Raw genomic sequence first — 17,176 nt, forward strand, 5'->3', positions numbered from 1 at the left:
AGTGGTTGCCAGGGGTAAGAGATAAGGTTGGGGTGTGGAGGTGATGAGCCTGGGGTAGATGTGGTTATAAACAGGAGGAATCTCATGCTGATGGAACATCTTGACAAGATATAGACACACAAATTCTACACATGTGATACAATTATATAAACACACACACACACAAATTAGTCTGTATAAAACCGATGAAATCTGAGTAATACTGGTAGATTACACTCATGTCAATTTCCTGGCATGATATTATACTATAGTTTCGAAAGATGTTTACACTTGGGAGAAACAGAGAGAAGAACACATAGGGTCTCTCAATCTTATTTCTTACAACTGCCCGTGAGTCTACAATTATGTCATAATCTACAATTCTATTAAAAGTTCGATTTTAAAAATTCTTGAAAACTCCCTGTAATGATCCTGTTCAACCAGGGATAAGGAAGCTTGTCATATTTAACTTCTCTTTTATTCAACGTTTATGTAATATGAAGGATTCAATGTCCTAATCAGTAGAGTCCACGCACTTTCATCTTTCAGTGGTCAGAGAGAAAACATGTACCCCTTCAAGATGTGGGTGTCTACCCAGGGCAGATCCAACAGCCAAAGAATCTCTTTTTTCATTTATAAATTGGAGGATAATTGCTCTGCAATGTTCTATTAGTTTCCGCTGTGCAACAATGTAGGTCACCTATGTGTATACATACATCCCCTCCCTCTTGAGCTTCCTCTCACCCCATCCGAATCCCACCCCTCTAGGTCATCACAGAGCACAACACTGTTTCTTAATTGCAAAGCAGTGGAGAAAAGGGGACTTCTGGACAGGCCAAGGCTCTCCTACTCACAGCTCTGCAACTTTGGGCAAATTATTTAACCTCAGGCTTCCCTGACAGCTCAGTTGGTAAAGAATCTGCCTGCAATGCAGGAGATCCTGGTTTGATCCCTGGGTTGGGAAGATGCCCTGGAGAAGGGAAAGGCTACCCACTCCAGTATTCTGGCCTGGAGAATTCCATGGACTGTATAGTCCCTGGGGTCGCAAAGAGTCGGACACGACTGAGCGACTTTCACACAGCATCTTTGCAAAGTGGCTTACACTAATCACAGCTGCTGTAGCAGTGGCTAAAAGGTTGGCAACAGGGCAATGAGAAGCTTGGAAAACAGAAGACATTTGGGGTCAAAACTGTTGTCAACGGTTTGCTTGGTGGTTAGGAAGTGGGTCTAGGTCTTTGCTTCCACTGGGAGGGTGGGGGCTTCCACTTGGTGTGGGTACATCTGCGTACTTGCCACACCTCCACCCCAAAGACGCAGAAGCAGCCTGCATTGTACAGAGTCTAGAGGCCAAGGTGAATGGAAGGATTCACCTCTGTAAAGGATTCATCTCTGTAAAGAGCAGCTGGGTATCCAAAGGGGTCACAGGGGGAAGCACTTCATGAAAACAGTCTCCCCTCCTGAATCAGACACTGGGACACTGGTACAACAGCCCCAGAGATGAGACTGGAACTGAACTGAGCGAGGTGTGTCTGATGTTTTCCCAGCTCGTGCATAAGATAAAGCAAGGCTTTTTGTCTCTGTCTGTTGGAGCCTCTGATAGAGTCTGCAGTGTAGACAACCTGCCCAGCCCTGTGTGTGCACACCCCCTTCCCCATGTGTGCAAGTGAGAACACACGAGTGCACACACATGCCTCCTGCCCAGAAGGACTAGATTCTGATGTGAGAGGGGAGTCTGGGGACGCAGACACCGTTCCCACGGGAATGCCGATCTACCACAGAGCTGTCTCCTCCTCACCTGGTCCGGGCGGAGGGAAGCGGAGGATGCAGCTGGGACGCCGGCGCTTTCATTATTTATGAAGCTTTCGTTCTTACCCGTATAAATAATCGATGACTGCAAAGTGCGGCGGGCACCGACGCCGAATATTCATGAGCCTCCTTCGCGGGGATTTCAGCTGCCGCCGCCTCGGCCCCAGATGTGCACCGCACTCACGCAGACACGCACGCCCCCAAATAAAAATCATCATAATAAAGATTTCATCTGTCAGGCTGGGGCCTTGTCTACAGGACTGAGGCAGCCGGTGCGTTCTCGAACTCAAAGGGTTTGCCGCCCGGTGAGGGCTGGAGCCAAGTGCCCAGCCAGCTCGGGGCTGCGAGGACTGGGGCAGGGGTGGGGGGTGCCTGGTAATCCTGATACTCCACCGACGGATCCACTTCTCACCCCAGCCTCCCGAGCCCCTGGAGTTTAATCAGTATGCCCACTCAAAGATCAATAATCCTTTTTTCCATGCGTGCCCACTGAGAGCCCTGCCTGCTTGGCCCAGGAAGGGGCGAGCTATGCAGACTCGGATTTCTGTGCATTTGGAAAATATCCTTGAATTACCTCTCTGCTTGCGCCATCAGACCTCCTCCCAACCGTGGGATTTCACAGAGGGAACGGGGGTGGAGGAGCCAAAGAGAAACAGCAGGCGCCCCCTGGAGGCTGGCCCTTAACTTACCTCTCGGGCTCCACTCTGGCTCCCACGCCAGGGCGCAGCTCATCTCTGTCTTCCTGACTTAATGCTCTCTCTGTCCTCCCGGCCTTTGTGCCTGCTGTTTATGCTGTTGCCTTTGCTTGAAATGCTTTTCCTTTCCCCAACAACTCGTTTGTGTGTGTGTGTGTGTGTGTGTGTGTGTGTGTGTGTGCGCGCGCGCGCGCGTGTGCTCAGCCCTGTCGGCCCCATTGACTATAACTTGTCAGGTTCCTCTGTTCATGGAATTTTCCAGTCAAGAATCCTGGAGTGCGGTGCCATTTCCTATTCCAGGGGAATCTTCCCAACCCAGGGATCAAACCCGAGTCTCCTGCACCTCCTGCTCTGGCAGCGGATTCTTTACACTAGCGCCACCTGGGAAGCCCCCACCGATGCCTGGCTAGTGCCTACTCACCTCTCAGCAGGCGACAGGTCTGCCCCTCCTCTGGGCCATCTTCTCCAAACCCCTAAGGTGTGCTAGGCCCTTCCTCTGGACTTCAGGGACCTAGACACCCCAGGTCTGGCATTTATTCCATCATTTTCTAGCAATAGTTATTGTTGATGTCTCTCTCTGCCAAACACAGGGCTTCCCAAGTGGCTCAGTGGTAAAGAATATGCCTGCCAATGAAGGAGACGTGGGTTTGATCTCCGGGTCAGGAAGATCCCCTGGGGGAGGACATGGCAACCCACTCCAGAATTCTTGCCTGGAGAACCCCATGGACAGAGGAGCCTGGTGGGCTACAGCCCATGGGGTCACAAAAAGTTGGACACAACTGAGCAACTGAGCACAAGCACCCCCATAAACACATACTGGATCATAAACGTGTAAGGACAGCAGACTCTGGCACACAGCAGACCTCAGCTGGAATCCAAGTTCTGCCGCTTACTAGCTGTGTGTCCTTAGGCAAGTTATTCACCCTCTCTGTGCCTGGATTTCCTCTTCTATTAAAGTTGGAATGATAAAAATAGAATCAACCTCACAGGGCTCTTATGAGGATTTAATATATTAATCGAATGTTTGGCTCAATGCCAGCACAGAGCTTGGTAAGGGGACAGTCTCCCATCCCTTCTCCACAATTCTAGCAGCACCAAAGCTCTGAAAACCAAAAAGCTTTTTAAAACTCATTTGGCAGCAAAACCTGAATTGAACTGACCTCAGAGGTATTTACGGTCTTTATTTATCCTGTTTGCTGGAACTATTCATATGTATTTTGCTACAGAAATATGAGTATATTTGACTGTTTCATAATTTATAGAACATTACATTTCTAAAATCTGGAAAAATTTCAGACTCGGAAGTGCATCTAGCCCCAAAGGTTTCTATGAGGAATCCTGAATCAACAGCATTCTTATGCTTTCTATGATCGATAGTGTAATAATATTACATGCCCCACAGCCAGCACTGTGCCTGGCACAGAGCATCCATACGTAAACACTGGGTGATGGTCAGGAAAAGGAAGGAGTTTGTCCTGCTTCGCTGACCTTCTGCGAGACTGTGTCCTGCCATAAATCCTCTCAAAGCCTCAAGCCCCAGGTCCTGACTTCCCCAAGGTCACCCCTTGCTGTTGGTGACAGAAGCAGGGTTAAATTATAAACGTCTCCTGACCGGGGTTTTCCTGGTGGCTCAGTGGTAAAGAATCCACCTGCCAATGCAGGAGATTGGGGTTCCATCCCTGGTCCAGGAAGATCCCACATGCCGCAGAGCAGCTAAGCCCATAGGCCACAATGACTAAGCCTGTGCTCTAGAGCCAGTGAGCCACAAGTACTGAGCCCACGTGCAGCAACTCCTGAAGCCCACACATCCTAGAGCCTGGGCTCCATAACAAGAGAAGCCACGGCAATGAGGAGCCCACACACCACAATTAGAGTAACCCCCGCTCTTCACAGCTAGAGAAAAACCCATGCACAGCAAAGAAGACCCAGTACAGCCATAAATAAGTGAATAAATATTAGTTTTAAAAACCTCCTGACTTCTCTGAGGTTTTGCACAGAAAGCCAATTTCATGTACCAAATCATAGCTGAGGAGCCCAGAGCTGCCCCCATGGTGATAACTGGCCCTTTTCCTCCAGGAAAGCAGAGGACTGCCCCAGGCCCTCCCCAGCCCCTCCCCACTATAGCACCAGAGGAAGTGTCTGGAAGGGAAGGAACTGTCAAGTGAAATTAGACTGAGTTCCAATCTGTGCGGGGCCCTAGGATGTGCGGTATAGACAGTTGGAATGAAGACAGCAGTAGGGGGTATATGTATAGATAGGGATACAGATGGCTATAGAATTCCAGCACTTTCTTCATTCTTACACCAAAGCCATGGGGTGGATACTGTTAAGGTTTAATGGATTCCAGTAAAGAATCTCACTGTCTCAACACCGGAGTTCAGATCCAGTTGAGACAGAAAGGCACTGGAACCCCATAAACAAAGGCTAAATGCCAGCATTAGCATGTGCCCAAAGCTCAGTTGTAGACTGTGACAGTGTGAGGGAAGGCTGGAAGCATTATATCCCTCCTTGTGAAGATGCCCATTTTGTAGATGAGGAGACTGAGGCAAGCGAGTGGAGGACAAAGATTTGAACTGAGGTCTGTCTTCCCCACATTATTCTGCCTCGGTTGTTGCTTTCAACAAATCCCACAAACAAGGGCTCAGAACCTCCAGGAGCCTGTGATAAAATGAATCCAGTGTGAAAAGACCTTAGGAGTTGGGGAGCCTGCAGCAGAGCCGTGGGATCTGGCCAAAGGCTGGTCTACAATTCCTCCCTCTTTCCACCCCTCCTGCTCCCGTCCTCTCCCTTCTTCCCTCCCCTCTCTCCCCAGCCTCATTCTTCTCTGTCAGATTACCATCACTCCTCTCCCTCTGGTTACCATGCTTGGCAAGGAAGTTCTCTGATCCGCACCTGACGCAAGGGAAGGACTTGCTTTCGGGACCAACTTCCATCTCCAGTTCATTTAGCAGCAGGTACTCTTGTCTGGGTTCACCAGTCACAAGCTTGATCCATTTCTGGCAGATGGAACAAATCCCACAGGAGATTCAAACAGTCTCAGTCACTCTGAATACCATTGGGAGGGCAGAGAACCCAGTGGCTGGAAAACCAAATATCAGGGCAGCACCCTGGAGACTGCCCTGATTCTCTCTCATATATTAGAGATGTTGTCAGTTTACCCATCAGGCAAGGAAAGTTCCCAAATCCAGAGATTCGGCTATCCTGTCCCCACCCCCAGGACAGCCTGCCCCTGCAGCAGAAATGGCAAAATATGTTTCCTTTTATAAACCAACCCTATGAGGCTTTGCAGAATTCAGAAGCTGCATCTGAGCTCAGCATGAAGGAGCCCTGTGATTGATTAGGGATGTCTGCCATGGCTGAAGCCTGGGACACAGTGGTATTCGGGTCATGTGTTCACTTTCTCAGCATTGATGATGGTTTTCACAATAGATGGCCTTTAGGGAACAGACCCAGTGATTGTGTCACTCTGGGCTTGAGAGTTCCCTGTGTGTGTGCATGTCTGTAATTTGGAAAGATACACGTTGACAACAATGATCGTAAATCAGTGGTCAATGAAATCCCTTTCTTCCACACCATATGGCTTCTACCTATGACCTCCAGCAAACACAGAAACTTCTGAAGCCTCATTGCCACATTTACAAAACAAAGATGATGCTGCAAGTTGGGACAAAGCTGGATGCATTAAATTCTTCCCTCCACTTTGGCAAAATGGATTTGCATTTTTAAAATTATTATTAAAAAGCCAGACATTCCATAGACCAGAAACAGACTGTGGTTAGCAAGGCATGGAGCCTCACACTTGCTGGTCTCCAGGTCCTGAACAGGTAGGGGCACCAGGAAGTTCAGTTCCCTCCAGGATATTGCAACCAAAGAACCTCCTGGCGCAGGTGAATTCCACTGTGAAAATCCTGTAAGAGCGTCGTGTTTCCTTGGGGCAACGGATGAAACCCTTATGGGCTGGAGTGCGCAGGAGGTAAAGAATCTGCCTGCCAATGTGGAAGACACAGAGACTAGGGTTCGATCCCTGGCTTGGGAAGATCCCCTGGAGGAGGTAATGGCAACCCACTCCAGTGTTCTTGCCTGGAAAATTTCATGGACAGAGGAGCCTGGCAGGCGGCCGTCCATGGGGCTGCAAAGAGCTGGACACGACTGAGCATGTGAACACACATGCGTGCGTGCACGCACACACACACACACACACACACACACACACAACTTGAGCTCTGTTTTCTCCTCAGCGGCCTCTCCCACTGCTCTTCCCTCCTTTACTCCAGATACCTCCTCGCTGCTCCTCAAACTCACCAAGCACACTCCTGCCCCAGGACTCTTGCACCTGCTGTTCCCACTGCCTGCAGACGTCTTTGCAGCTCTCTCTCTCGATTCCTGTAGCTCTCTGTTTCAAATGTTACCTCATCAGAGCTGCCTGTCCTGACCAATCACCTTCTATGAAATAGCGCCTCTCCCTCCGCATCATTCTCTATCACCGTTATCCTGTCTCATTTTCTTATAGTACATATGTTTGTCTTTTGTCTGTCAACCCAACCCCCAATCCGAATGTGAGCTCCACAAGGTTAGGAATGCTGCCCTGTTGTGTGAATTGTTACATCTCCAGTGCCGAGTGCTGGGCTGGCACATAGGACTCAGTGGGTAGATGTTGAATGGGTGAGTGAGGGCTAAGCATCCGATTTTATGGAAGAACTGAGGCTTAGAAAAGTGGAGTGAAGGACTTCCCTCACTGACTCCAGAGGTCAAGATCCCACGCCTCCACTGCAGGGGCCCAGGTTCCATCCCTGGTTGGAGAACTAAGATCCTGCATGCCGTGTTGCATGAAAAAAAAAAAAATAGAAAAAAAAATGTGGAGTGACTTGCCCAACAATTACAGCTGTGTTTTCTCCGTCGAGCACTACACACAGCCATTTACACACCTCATCCTTTAAACCTCACAGTAGCTCTACAAAGAGGAACTATCTCCACGTTACAAATGGAGACAAGCCAGGTTGAGGGACTTGGCCAAGAGCACACAGCAGGTCAGAGGGGCAGCTAGGACCTGATGCCAGGCTGCACGCCTCCTGGGCACTCACTGGTTACTTCTTGGCTCCACGACCTCCCAGAGCCTGGAATCAGTCTGACCCTCAGTGTCCCCTCAAACAAAGTGAACACTCTGTGTTGAGTGGATCATTTAGTCCACTCTCCTGTCTCCAGGCAGCACTGTATCTAAACCACCAGACAGAATCTATCCAAAATTGATAAGCTCCTTGCCAAGAGATTTCACCTTTTCCCAAGTCTCCTCTTTCTAATGATAATCCTCACCACAGTAAGTTCTTCTTTCGGTCTAACCTAAATCCCCCTTGCTTTATATTCAAACTATTTCTTCTTGTCCACCTTCCACGGAGCTGGACAAGGCCCAGCTCCCAACACATGCACCATAACCAGGTTGCTTTGTTAGCAGAGAGAGAAGCCAGGGGGCTCTGCACCCCAGCAGTTCACTGCAAACCTGAGAACCTCAACTCCAAGGCTGGTGCTCAGTCAGCACTTGCCTCCCACTCCTCTCCCCGGCCCCGCCTGCCACAGTGATTTATGGGCCCTGTCAGCTTGAAGGCTGAGCTGTGGAGACAGCTGCAAGAAGCAGGAATCAGGAACAGCCATCCGTCTAGCCAAGCAGGGATGGGATGGGAGAGGGAGGCCCAGAGGGCGGCTAAGGGTTCATCGGGAGAGGGTTGCTGGGGCGAGAGGGCAAGGAGGTGAGGGAGCCGGACCCCCCAGATGACAGTGGAACAGAGACCTGGATGGACACCAGCACAGCAGGTCAGAGAGGACGGCGCCAGGGCCAGTAGCTGGGGGACAGACACGCACAGAACGGAGAACAATGAAACAAGAGGGCGGGAGGGAGGGAGAAAGGACCAAAGTCAGCAGCACAGAAATCCACCTGAGGAGTTTCTAATTCTCTTTCTTCTGAAGACAAAAGAGAAATGAAGACGACAGTCAGTGAGAGATGTTTAGTGGGGTTTGTTTTTCTGCAGGCACTCCAGAGGACCAGGTTGAAATGCACGCCTGCCTCCAGGGATGGGGCAGGGGGTGGGGGCAGAGGAGGGGGAAGGGTGGGGGGGCGTGGAGGGGGCTCAGCATCACCTGCGCCACCCAGCCCAGCCCTGCAGGGGCAGCTTGGCCTCCTCGGTCTCTCCCATCCGGGTTTTATGCCTCCTGGTCCCTGCGGTGTTTCTGGCCTTGTCACCTTAGATTTCTCTCGCTCAGTCCTTTGCGACCTACCTCTCTCTCGGCAGGTCAGACTCCCCTGGAGTCACCTTCTCTACAAGCCTGTCTGCTTCGCTGTCTCATCTGTCTCGCTGCCCTGGGCATCTTCTACCCCTGTGTTGTCCCTCCATACTTGCCTCCCGCCCTTCCCAGGTCTCAGTCTCATGCCGTTCTTGGTCCCCCATCTTTCAACTGACAATTGGTCTGTCTCTCATGTCTCAAGGCCACAGGTGCCCTGCTCTGAGCCCAGGCAGTGGGTCCAGGTGGCCTCAGAGTGGGAAGGTGGAGCCTCTTGGGCAGGGGTTGCTGTGGGGAGAGGGAGCCAAGCTGCAGGCAGCTTGGCCCGAGGCGAGGTGGTGGCCATCGTTAGGGAAACAGAACAGGCAGCCGGCAGCTCCCTTTTATCTGGAGAGGATCTGATATTCCCGGACACGCCCTGCTGAAAGCCCAGGCACATGCACACGCATGCACACACACACAGGCGGGGACACAGCACAGTAGACACGCACTAAGCAGCCTCAGATGGCCTTGCAGTCACACTCCAAATCCAGTCTCTTCACAGGCATCCAGGAACGAAAGACCCCCACCTGCAACCCCCAAACACAGAGAGGTACCTCCACCCCCTGAGCAGCAGGAACCCTTTGACGGAGAGAGGGCTCTCTGTACACATCCACTGCCCACAAGAGAAGGACAAACAGCCCCAGATTAAACCCACCTGCACCTCGGAGACCCCAGCCTCTCCCCCACGATGGAGGCAGCAGGAGGAGGAACAGCTTTCTGGACCAGCTCTTCAGTCGGAAGAAGGAAAAGAAGATTCCTTTCCAGCACACCACGCCAGAAGCCTGCCCCCTCCCCTGGGGCAGGAACTCAAGGCCACCCAAGCCCCTCTGCTGCCTGGCTTCCATGATCTCCTTTTTTCCCTTTCTCTTTGTATCCCGCTTGATTTATGAAACTAGAGGAGATGATCTCTTATTTAACTTACTTTGAAGTTGATTCAAGTTCTTTCGATAACAAATTAGTCTCATTAAAAAGCAGTTTCCACCTGCGTCCATGGGGCATGATGGTGGCTGCTCCCCTGATGGTTTGGGCAGGGAGGTGGTGCGCCCCCTAGCGGCCAGTGTGGAGAAGGCAATGCCATGTGTCCCTCCCTCCAACTCGGAGTCGGCGGTGGAGGTGGGGAGGGAGCATTACCATTGAGCACTACGCCTGCGTGCTAAGTCGCTTCAGTCGTGTCTGACTCTTTGCAACCCCATGGACTGTAACCTGCCAGGCTCCTCATTCCATGGGATTCTCCAGGCAAAATACTGGAATGGGTTGTCATTCCCTTCTCCAGGGGATCTTTCCCACCCAGGGACTGGACCCGTGTGCTGATAACATATACACTGCCTGTGCACTCCGTGTACACCGTGTACAGTATGTATGCACTGTATGTGCACTGCATACGCACAATACATACATTACACATGTCCTATATGCACATTATATGCTATAGGCCAAATGTGTCCCTCCAAGATTCACACATTGAACCTAATCTCCAAGTTGATGGTATTAGGGGGTGGAGCCTTTGGGACATGATTAGGCCATGACCAAGGAGGTCATGGTGTCTGAGCCCACATTCAGACACATCTCTGACTCGCACCCAGGTGCGGCGGCTCTGCCACCTGGAAATACCCATTCGGGGTCTCCCGATCACGGCTCTGCCAGTGTTTAGCTCTATGGCCACATGCAAGTAGCTTGACATCTCTAAACCACTGCTTCCTGGGCTAATGATGGGGATAATATTAGGTACCCTCTTGAGAGTCATGAGGATTATTCCAGGGTCAAGTGAAGACATGGGAGCCAGTGGAGGGGCTCCAAGCAGAAATCTCAACTGAAAGGACAGCTAAAAATGATGCCTAAGGCCACACAGGGACACCCCTAGACATGCACACCTTCAACCCAGCAGAAGGAGGCTACAGAGAAAGGTGGCAAGGGGGATCCAGGGGGCTGAGACATTTCACAGCTACATGGGGGTCTCCAGAGTGTGACATTTCTCTGGCATGGTGCACAGGCTGTCCCGACAGCTGGGGAAGTGTGGCCCAGTTAGGAACCTGCTAATGACATTCACTGTCGGCTCAGGACTGAGTGAGCAAGCCTGCAGGCCTCCCTGCCAACTGCGGGTCTCACCCGAGAGCGGAAGTCATGGTGGTGGGCGTCGGGGGAGGCCTGTTTGGGCCATGGGACACATGATGGGGGATCAGGGCTCAGAGAGGGGTCAAGGCTGGTTTTAGCAGGACCCAGTAAGACGGAGGGACTGGGTGTCAAGACAGACAGCAAGCTGGGGTCAAGCCTAGTGAGGAGGAGGTGGGTGGGGGATCCAGACCAGGCCGTGAACTGGGAACAGGACAGCCACAGAGCTGGGCCACTGAGGGGTCCTGTTGAGGCCTCTGGGTCGAGGGGAGAGGCTAGAGCCTCCACGTGGAGGCAGGGCTGTCTGCAGCACCCCCACTTGGCAGCTACTGGGAGCTGCTTGTCTGCTGCAGACAGAAGCTCTCCGGGAGGTGACAGGGCGCTGTGTTTCCCCTAAAAATAAGACGGACGGGAATTCGTCTTCTTGTCAGGGGAGAGAACAGCTCAACTCCGCTTCTGTCGACAGCTCTGCTGGGTCTTCAAAGCCCCCCACACAAACCAGGGCTAAGCTGGGTGTCAGGTGGGGTCTGAATCAGGCCTTTCTGCCCTGGCCTGACTGCCACCAAGCAGCCTGCACCCTTTCTGTCTCCCCCACCCTCTCCTCCCTCCCAGTCAGCTTTATTTTTGCCTCTCAAACCCCTCTCCCTTCCCCCAGCAAGGCAGAAAGAAGTCCACCCTCCACCATCCCCCGGGCCCAGGCTCTTCCCTTCCAGCAGTGTATGGCCTCTCTTGGGCCAGCCACAGCCAGAGATGGGGAGGGAATATCCCTCTGCCTCTCCCTGGCTGGCTTGTGGGGTCCACCCACATAGAGGGGCCATCCACATGGAGGGCCCAGGATCAGCCACAAACCCATTCACAAGGCAGCCCTAATGAAAAATTACATTCTAGAAAACAGGGTCCCATTTCCCCGTTTGGCTCTGGCCTATCTTGGAGGGGAAGATGGGGGAGGGGTGTGGAGGGTTGGGGTAGGGGGAGTACATTATTCCATCTCTGAGACAGCTGCCTCCTTCCCCAACACCTCCTGGCACGTGCTGCATGTGTGCTTAGTCACTCGGTCGTGTCTGACTCTTTGCAACCCTATGGGCTGTAGCCCACCAGGCTCCTCTGGCCATGGAATTCTCCAGGCAAGAATACTGGAGTGGGTTGCTGTTGTAGCCACGCATTCTGGGAAACAAACTCACTCAGAGGGACAATGCAGATGTGGAGTGCAGTTTATTACACCGGCAGGCCCAAGGCAGAGTCTCCTCTTAGCCAAGGACCCTGACTAGTTTTTGTGAAAACCTTACATACCCTAAGTGTAAGTGCTCAAACCCACCTCCCCAAATTCTCTGAAACTAGTCTGAACAAAGGAAAACAAAGATACAATCAAAGTTAATCTGTGATTCTATACCTTTAGCCTAGGTAGTTAACAGTGGACAATTATCAATAGGCCTGCGGTCACACCCCCATAAGCATAATAGAATGTATGATTCTACTTGGTTACACAGATAATTAAGGTATTCTTTTAGGCAATGGAGAGTCTAGGTACGAGCCCCGGGGCTCTTCCATCCTGGGGTCTGGTTTTCCAGTTGGCTAGTCGTTTCCATAGATACTGGGCATCTAGCTCAGAGTCCACAGTCCGGCCCAAGATGGAGTCCTGCTTTCAAGATGGAGCCTGTTCTGTCTGTTTCCTCCTTCATTGCCATCTCCTCCTCCAGGGAATCTTCCCCACCCAAGGATCAAACCTGAGCTTCCTGTGTCTCCTGCATTGCAAGTGGATTGTTTACCCCCGGAGCCATGATGGAAGCCCCAGCAAGCGCCTTTTTTTTTTGGAAAGTCGCTCAGTCATGCCTGACTCTTTGCGACCCCAGGGACTATACAGTCCATGGAGTTCTCCAGGCCAGAATACTGGAGTGGGTAGCCATTCCCTTCTCCAGGGGACCTTTCCAACCCAGGGATCGAAGCAGGGTCCAGGTGTCCATCTGCTGCCTGTGCCTCCACCTTGCTCTCTCTCGGGGCGCTCAGCCTCTACTAGCCAGCACCCGGCTGGGCACTCCAGGCCCACCCCCACTTCCCTCCCCACCTCTCCCACTTTCCAGTACTGGCATTTCAAGTCCTGGAGCAGGAGGGAACAGAGCTGCCCACCAGGGATGCCCAAAGGAGTCCCCTTCCAGAAGTGAAAATTTGTTCATTCATTCAACAAACATTTATTGAGTACCTACTATGAGGCATTCAGTGGTCTATGGTCCAGGTTGAGAGCAGGGTTTAACAGACATGGTCACTATGCTCATGGAGCTCACACAGGTTGTAGTGAGGCAGACAGACATGAAACGAATAAGCCACGAGTGAATGAGGCCAGGTTAGACTTTAAACTTGCAGTGTTAAGTGAGAAAAGAAGACTCTTGAGAGTCCCTTGGACTGCAAGGAGATCAAACCAGTCAATCCTAAAGGAAATCAACCTTGAATCACTGGAAAGACTAATGCTGAAGCTGAAGCTCCAATACTTTGGCCACCTGATATGAAGAGCCAATTCATTGGAAAAGACCCTGATGCTGGGAAAGATTGAGGGCAGGAGGAGAAGGGAGAGAATGAGATGGTTGGATGGGATCACCAACTCAATGGACATGAATCTGAGCAAACTCCAGAAGTGAAGGACAGGGGAGCCTGCAGTCCATGGGGTCTCAAAGAGTTGGACACAACTTAGCAACTGAAAAACAACAGCAATGAAACAGGAAGAGCAGCTAAGGAATGCCTGGGATCTGGAGAGACCTGTCTCGGAGATGCTGAGACCTACAGGATGAGAGGGGCCCAGCCTTGAGAGGATTCGAGGAAGAAGAGAATGGCAGGGCGAAGGTACACAGTGGGGCAGAGCTCTGGCAGGCCAGGGCCAGAGAGGACCAGGGTGGCAGGGGGCTGAGGGGGGTCATGGGTGAAAGGAAGCTGAGCAAGGCACAGGGGCTAGATTAGGCGGAGGGCGCAAAGAGGACTTGGGATTTTTTGGTAACTAGAATGAAGAGCCACTGAAAGTTTTAATCAAGTTTGGTAAGAACGAATTGAAGAGAGCAGCATGGAAACATATACATTCAGTTCAGTTCAGTTGCTCAGTCATGTCTGACTCTTTGCGACCCCATGAATTGCAGCACGCCAGGCCTCCCTGTCCATCACCAACTCCCGGAGTTCACTCAGACTCACATCCATCGAGTCAGTGATGCCATCCAGCCATCTCATCCTCTGTCGTCCCCTTCTCCTCCTGCCCCCAATCCCTCCCAGCACCAGGGTCTTTTCCAACGAGTCAACTCTTCGCATGAGGTGGCCGAAGTACTGGAGTTTCAGCTTTAGCGTCACTCCTTCCAAAGAACATCCAGGACTGATCTCCTTCAGAATGGACTGGTTGGATCTCCTTGCAGTCCAAGGGACTCTCAAGAGTCTTCTCCAACACCACAGTTTAAGCATCAATTCTTAAGCGCTCAGCTTTCTTCACAGTCCAACTCTCACATCCATACATGACCACTGGAAAAACCATAGCCTTGACTAGACGGACCTTTTTTGGCAAAGTAATGTCTCTGCTTTTGAATATGCTATCTAGGTTGGTCATAACTTTTCTTCCAAGGAGTAAGCGTCTTTTAATTTCATGGCTGCAATCACATTCTGCAGTGATTTTGGAGCCCAAAAAATAAAGTCTGACACTGTTTCCCCATCTATTTGCCATGAAGTGATGGGACCAGATGCCATGATCTTAATTTTCTAAATGTTGAGCTTTAAGCCAACTTTTTCACTCTCCACTTGCACCTTCATCAAGAGGCTTTTGAGTTCCTCTTCACTTTCTGCCATAAGGGTTGTGTCGTCTGTATATCTGAGGTTATTGATATTTCCCCCAGCAATCCCAAGTGTAAAATAGGTAGCCAGTGGGAATTTGCTACATGACACCAGGAGCTCAAACTGGTGCTCTGTGATGACCTAGAAGGGTGAGATGGGGTGGGAGGCAGGAGCAAGGTTCAAGAGGGAGGGGACATATGTACACCTATGGCTGATTCCTGTTGATGTAAGGCAGAAATCAATACAATATTGTAAAGCATTTATCTCCCAATTAAAAATAAATAAATTTTTTAAAGTATGAATCAAGTTTGTCTTCTGTGATCACTGTGGCTCCTGAATGGAGAGTGGCCTGCAGGGGTCAGGGAGGAGGGGAGGCTCCCTGGTATTTGCCAGGGCCAGGTGATGGGAGCTGACGCGGGTGTGTTTCCCAGGTTGAGCTGCAGCACTGGTCCATACACTCAGCTTCTCCTGCTACCTCGTCTCCCAGCAGGGATGAGGAGTGTGGCCTCTATTTCCACAGCCACCAGTCTGGGGGCTTGTCCTTCACTGTCCCAGCCAGGTTATAAATCCATGTCTATAGTTACCTGGAGGGAAGAAGAAGGAGACCTCAGACCAGAAAGGTCGCCCAGTGGCCAGGCTCCAGCTCAGAGGAGAATCCAGCTCCACTCCCAGCACCACTGAGAAGCCCAACCCATTTTGTAGGAGGGTGTGTGAAGGCTCTAAGGTTCAGGTTATTCTCAGCCTCTGTGCTGGGCCTGGGATTCAAGCTCCTCCCAGTACCAGGGGAACAAGTAAGAGCAGTAAGAGCTGAGACTGTACATGTGCAACCTGGGCGAGAACGCCAGGTCCACCAGATCCACTCTGTGTGACCCTGAGAAAATGACTTAACCTCTCTGAGCCTATTCACGTGATTAAGTCCTGCATTTATTCAACAAATATTTAGTGAATATCTACAGTGTTCCAGGTCTTATTTACCACGGGTGCTAAGAATGTTACAGCAAACGAAAGAATTTATAGCCTCGAAAGGAAGACAGGCAACAAGGTGACAGTTAATACGACTTACAATCTCTGCTAAGAAGTGAAAAATAGGGGTATAGGGACTTCCCTGGTGGTCCAGTGGCTAAGATTCCACACTCCCAATGCAGGGATCCTGGGTTCAATCCCTGGTCAGGGAACTAGATCCCACATGCCACAACTAAGAGGTTCGCGTGCCTCAGTAGAAGACCTGGCACCGCCAAAGAAAGAAAGAAAAATATTTTTTAAAAAAAGAGGGGTGCAATGGGAGATAATAATTAGGATAAAGAGGTCTCTTTAGATAGGGTGAGATGTAATGAGATCATACACATATATCCCTCAACACACAGCTGGGTACACGCTAAGTGCCAGCACCCATTAGCCACTATTGCTGGGAAAATGGAGGGGAAGATGAGGGCGTCAGAACTGGCCTTCAACTCCAAGCCCAGAGCTGGAGGCAGGAGGGGCCCCAGACAGCTGAGCTTGCCGTTTCCTTCACCACAGATCAGACCCAGGCCTGGACCCTCTTACAGGTGGGCAGGAAGAGCCCAACTCCTGACTCCAGGTGTTCACTCCACTTCCAGGCGTGGCAGGAGAGGAGATCCCAGCCCCTCCTCTGATGATCTGCCCACTGGGTCCAGACGGTGGGACACCAGGGGTGGCAGGTCCTCATAGTGCTGCCCGTTGGCGATCCAGCCTTCCTGGGCTACAGACAGAATTTTCAAAACCTCTGCTGCCCCAATCACGCAGGGCTGGAAGCCCCTCTGAGATCCTTCCCAGGGACAGTCAGAGAGACACGGGCCCCTTCTAAGTGGTCTTCAGCCCTGCGTCCTGCCTTTCTTCTCTTCCTCTAGCTGTAGTCATCAAGATGGTTTATAACCTCCCAATGGGGAGGAAGCTCCAGGGCTCTAGAGCTGGGCATGGGATCTGCTCTGACCTTCTCCCGGACCAGAAGGGAGGAGCCAGCATCTTTGAGGGGTTCAGAGTTGGGATGAGAAAGGACAGCAGGAAATCAGTCTTAAATGGTCCTTCTCTGCCCACGGCCCAAGGAACAGACCATATAGATGGGTCCAGGCTCCGTTAAGAAACCCCCTCCACTCCCTGGGGACACCCAGTCCCCGCCTAGACCCACTGCTACCCTCCTCACCTCTCCCAGCATCTGCTGCTCCCCTCCTTTCTTCATCCTGGGGCAGGGGAGAGGCACATGGGCCCTTTGAAAGTCATCCCAGATCTCCAGGGGGACCCTCTGATCTTTTCTAGGCATCTCCATTTCCTGGGGTCTCCTTTGAGTTTCTCTTTAATTAATAGATTTTACTTTTGGAGCAGTTTGGAGTTTATGGAAATGTTGAGACGGCATTACAGAGACTTCCCATGCATCCCTTTCCACTGCACACAGTTTTCCATTATTAACATCTTGCATCAGTGTGGTCCTTTTCCTTTTCCAGTTCTCCATTTTGAGCACCCAC

The sequence above is a fragment of the Ovis canadensis genome, chromosome 12 (genome assembly GCF_042477335.2).
Source record: "Ovis canadensis isolate MfBH-ARS-UI-01 breed Bighorn chromosome 12, ARS-UI_OviCan_v2, whole genome shotgun sequence".
NCBI classification, from domain to species: Eukaryota; Metazoa; Chordata; class Mammalia; order Artiodactyla; family Bovidae; genus Ovis; species Ovis canadensis.